The sequence below is a fragment of the Lactuca virosa genome, chromosome 3 (assembly GCF_052849685.1).
Source record: "Lactuca virosa cultivar CGN04683 chromosome 3, Lactuca_virosa_CGN04683_v6, whole genome shotgun sequence".
Lineage (NCBI taxonomy): Eukaryota > Viridiplantae > Streptophyta > Magnoliopsida > Asterales > Asteraceae > Lactuca > Lactuca virosa.
This window is the reverse complement of record NC_136428.1, coordinates 356,106,001-356,112,000: the sequence shown is the minus strand read 5'-3', so window position 1 is coordinate 356,112,000 and position 6,000 is coordinate 356,106,001.

The window sequence follows — 6,000 nt, the reverse complement described above, 5'->3', positions numbered from 1 at the left end:
CTTATTCCTTACTTCTTAATCTTCCATCGAAAAATTATTTCGCTTCATCGGTTTTGTTTATCATCGATAAAATATTTTATATCCACTTCATTCAACTTAGTAGACATTTCCTAACAATTTAAGCCATATTCTCGCTAAAACTCTTTTGACAACTTGCTTTAGCTTAACGCTTTTCTTCAAAACTCAATTTAACCAATATTGGTTTTTACCTTGCTATTTCAATTTCATTTCAAATCCATTTCAATGGATAGATGTGCTTTTAAAGGGCATAGAAACCATTTTAAACCTTGATTACCATTTTGGCACGTTTTCGAAAAACTTAGAAACATTTTCTTTTATAAAAGTGTTTAAATTCTATGCTATAAAACTTAAACATATGACGTTAAAGTTCATATTATGTGTAAAAGCTTCATCGGATCTTCAAACCACTTTTGTTTTAAGACTTTTGACTACTTCCCCATTTAGGCATCGTACTTTACTTAAATGTGTTTTCTTGAAACCCAACATGGTATTTTTACAACTTTCTAATCCAAATGTGTTTACAAGACATCACTGATGCCTACATTTCAAAACATACCTCATTTATTTATTTTATTTCAAATTACTTTTATACTTTGTAAAGTTTCTAAAATTTAAAGCATTGCAAAACTTAGTGTTCACTTTTAAACTTCCAGTGACGCACTTTCGACAATGCACAATTATTCATCTAAATATGTTAAGTCTTTACCTTATCCGTTTTAACCATTGTTGGACTCTAGTCTAAAAGGTCAACACTATCAGATTTTCAATTACCAATTGTAGTGCTTCTTCTTTTTCACAAATGGATTTTAATTTAATAGATAACTCATGAATTTTTAGCAAACACTTCAAAACTCCCACATGACTATGTAACCATCAACATACATCAAATATTGATGTTTGAAATATATCTCAACCTGGTTTTAAATCTACCTATATGTATTATTCTTAAAATTTTAACAATAGCAATCATTGTCGCTGGTACTTTCCTTTCTATCCCCCGCACTTGATTTCTTGCTCTCCTTCTAATTTTAGATATTGCACACCCACGATAATAACATAATACATTGACTAACTTTGTTTCTGTCTATTCTGCTTCTCGTGGTATCATGTTCGTACACATACAGACTAGAAGTCTACCCTTTCGTTTTGAGCGATTAATACGTGTATAGTCGTGACACATAATTTTGATTTAGTCAACTTTGATATATTCAATTACGCCTTTTATCATATACATCTTGTTTTTATTTTGAAATCTACTATAAACAAATGATCCTTATTTACATTTGCTCTTTCGTTCTAAATTCAAAAACTTGATATAAAATGCAATTTTCATTGTAAGTTTTCCTTATAATTAATACACAAGATGAATACTCGTATGCTTATCATTTTTCTATATTCAAAAATTATATGTGAAGGATATGTTTCCTTATGTTTTTCTTTTCTTTAAAATACATCAAAAGCTTTGAATTTTACGATTATCTATTCTCTAAATGATTGTTTTTTTTAGAAACACTAAACTAAGAGTGTACTATTTTCAAAGATTGACATTTTTACACATTTCTTAAAATAGTATTTTACTTTGCAATTTTCAGTGAGTTCCTAAACTCTCAAACTTGTTTTCATAAGTATTCCGACTCCTCGTAAACTTGAATTTGTCCTGACTTAGACAATTGGACAATTTCTCAAAAATTTAATACAAATATTTCTATACAAATTCCTTTAATGGCGACTTAAACCTTTAACCTTAATTAATCTTTATATTATTTTACTACTTCGTTGGATCGCCACACATGTATCTTCATTATCTTGGAATTATTGAACATTTTGATAACAGTGAGATTTTTGATCACTTCTAAACACTTAAAATGCTATATACACAATGTGATTTAATTTATCATAAATTTTCTTCGCCTCCATTTGCACCAATGACTCTCTAAATATATTTATTCTTCGAATAAGGTTTTATTATTGTAAGAGTAACCGTAGTGGTAATTATAGCCTCGGAGATGCTCAATCATTTCGTAATTTATTTTGTCTACGACACTTAATTAGCCTTTACATTTGAGATGTACCAAAACTTCGTTGCCTACCCTTAGTACGTATTTTTAAGAACTTACCCTCAATCGCTTCTCTTTCATTCATGCCACCCCTTCTTATTTCAAAATATATCTTTTCCAGATGTAGTAGCCAACCCGGAAGTGAACAAATTGTTCCTAATCTCTTCTTTATTAGGCGGCAAATTCACACTTAGTGCTAATTTAGAATGCAACTTAAAGATCAATGCGGATTTAACGCTAAATGCAGTTGGTGCTTCGGAAAAAAAAATTATTATAACTCTCTTGATTCAGATAATATCTAATTAAATAATCTTTTTCAACTAGGTCGCCATGGTTGTATCATAATTTCCATGATCCTAATTTCTCGCAATCTAGACTGTAGAACTCGAATTAAGGAAACATTACTTTGATTATAGCTAAAGAACTGGGCTCTTCCCTTGGAGAATTAACCCAAAATAATCAAAGAACACTTCAAGTCACCACCTCCCGAACGATACAATTGTATTCGGCTGAGTTCTAATAGAATACGTCACGAATTTAATTTCGGGACGAAATTCTTTCAACCGGGGGAGACTGTGACAGTCGTCAAAATTCGAGTCGGTTTTAGATTTGACTAAACTTAGTTGCACATATAGGCACTACACATATTAGACTTAGTAACTAGAAGCTAAGTTATAACCTACTAGAAACTTGGAAACAATTAGAATCAATGGATAGTGTACATAGATTTCACATTGATATGTGAATTCTATAACTACTTAACTGTAGAGACTATCCATATTCGGGTCATTCTTTGACTCGAACACCATTTCATGAATCATATTCACACATCATGCACTTGACCTAGAAGTAGAAATTAGGTCAAAGTCTCATAGAAACTTAAGTCAAAGTTGAAGAGTAGGACTAGTATACTTGATTCCTCAATTTCGTTTGAATCTCGGAATCACTACATAGAATGCCAATAAACCGCTAACAATAAATTCCAAACAATATTTCTAATTTGAATAAGAGTTATGAAACTCTAAAATAGTTTGAAGTCTCAAAATTCAAGTAATTTTGATATCCAAAGATTTACAAACTCTCAAAAACCCTAAATGCCCTAAAAACTCACATTTATAAACTTTGACCTTAAAAATTCTATAAAAATAATCATGAACCTTATAATATGATCTTATAACAATTAAAATTATGAAAATTCATTCAAGGAAAATGAAATTTAACTCATTAACATTTACCCTTAATTTATAAACCAAAAATCAAGAGTTTTATGCATAAAAACTAGGTTAAGGTGCACATTTTATAAAAAGTTGGATATTTTTATAAAAGATTTGAATTTTTATAAAAGAAACAAGAGAGATGGAGCCTCTCCTCCCCTAAAATCGGATCCCTCTCTCCCCATATCTCTCTCTCACACTCTCATTCTCCAACACACACATCTCTCTTCTTTCTCTCTCTAGAAAACTCTCTCTACCTTCTCTCTACTTTTTCTCTCCAAACACCACTCCATTCTCTCTTCCTCCCTCTAAAGAACCAAGAAATATTCCAGAAAACAAACCCAAGAACACTCCTCAAACTCGAAATCTTCATCATCTTGTGGTATTCTTGAAGGTAAAATCGATTTCTACTTCACTTTTCCTTCAAGTTTTGCTCTTTTCTTACACTTTCTCCTTCTTCATCTTCTTCAAACTTGTTTTCTTTTTGTTAAAATGGTTTTTAGAACATGATGGATGTGTTTTAACACCATGCATGTATGATAAACAAGGTTGCATGTTCATGATCTTAGTGCAAAAATCGATTTTAAGGACTAAAACATCAAACTCAAGTTAAGAGTTTTTGAGAAACAAAATTTTCTTCATAAATGAATGTATACATTTTGTATGAACACAAATTGTCATTGTTATCAAATTGTATGAAGATGCATTCTGGAAATTTTCAGCTCAATATATCTTTTCTTTATATTTATATGAAAATAATAAGAAAATAAAGTGTTAAATCATATAAAATACTTAAGCTAGTAAATAAATTATGTAAAAATTCTTGGATGATCCTTTAAGTTAATAAACATCTCCCATTAAGTTTCATCCATTTTTGTTACTGTTTAATATGGTTTTGAATTTTCTTTTTGTTTAGCTCTAATAAATCATAAAACCACATTAGGGAATATAAAAATGGTATCTAATAATTTTCGCAGCTTATACTCTCTGTGGAACACTTAGAAAAATATTTTCAGAATTTTTCATAGTGCATTCCTATTTTTCTCCGATTTTTGTATTTATAATGGACTAAAAACAGGAAAAATAGTTTTACTCATCCAAACATTATGAAAATTTACCAGAACACCTTTTAGTACATTAGGATGCTACATAAAAATTTTGATGATTTTTCTCTTCTGTATACTATTTTTCTTCTCTTTTCCCAAGATTAAATACACTTAAACCCAATTTTTATTAGAATACATACACAAAAATCATAAAATTGGGATAAACAGTTTAGAAATTCATTTTTATATTTTTCCTAGCTTAATAATGACTAATAACAGCGTTACAAAAATTTTGGACGATTTTGGAAACTATTTTCTATTTATTTCAATTTTTATTAGAATAAATGCTCAAAAATACTAAAACTGGGTTAAATTGTCTGGAAATCTATTTTTATATTTTTCCCAGCTTCAGTACGTGTAATGACATTACTATAAAAAGTTTGGGGCATTTTCTTAACCGATTTCTATTTTTCATGAATTTTTATATATTTATAGAATTAAATATATGAAAAATGGTTATGCATATTCATAATCCATGAAAATTTATCTAGAAGTCTTTTAGTACATTTAGAACCAAAATATGAAGTTTGGTAATTTTTATTAACTGTTTAGTATTTTTCATGATTTTATGGTTATTCAAGAAACTAAAATCGTGAAAAATAGTCAGACAAATCAAAAATTCAAGAAAATTTATCTTAAGGTCTTTGACTTCAATTAAAACTTAAATGCAAAGTTTGGGAAAGTTTAGAACTAAATTGATTTAGTTTTGAATATTTAATCATTGGAACACCTCTAAAATGTTAAATATTAACATTTCAATAATGAAAATTTTCCACTTAAATTGTTATATAACAATTGATTCTTTGAAACTTAATTTCCACAGAAAAATGTTTGTAACTTATCAATATTAAATTTTGACACATTATTGGCATAATTCTATTGTAGTAGTAAGTATACTAGTGTTAGATTTCGATTAGAGACTCACTAGCGAATACCATTATTGTAGGAATCGGTAGTGGTACACGTGGAACGTAGTTCAAGGCACCATTTGCATCATCTAAATGCATTGTGAGTATTCACGCACTCCCCTATTTTCGGTTTTTATGTTTTGGGGTGGAAAAGCATGTCCCGAAAAACTATTATTTGAATGTTGTATTTAAATTGATTTGTATCAAACATGATTGCTATTTTATTGCTATGTCTCTCTATGTATGTCTATGCAACACGGAACATGAGAACTTATCGTACTAAGGCCCTTCCCTTATCTCTAACCATTAACTCTTTGAGCCAATGGTCATTATGGATAGCGCTATTAGGAATTGACAACTCCTCACTCGCCCTATTGCTGGAGTGCATGATATCATATTCATCTATGGAACGATAAGCATAGATCTTGATAGGGCTTCAGTCATAGGTTTGGTTGAGACTCATTGTTTGCTCATACACATACAAACTCGTTTCTCGTTATAGCAATAAACTTGTTATTTATTATGGCAATAAACTCGTTTCTCGTTATAGCAATAAACTTGTTATTTATTATGGCAATAAACTCGTTTCTCGTTATAGCAATAAACTTGTTTATTAATTATAGCAATGAACTTTGTTTCTCATTACAACAACGAACTGTTATTACTGAAAACTTATATACATGTTTTAGCAATG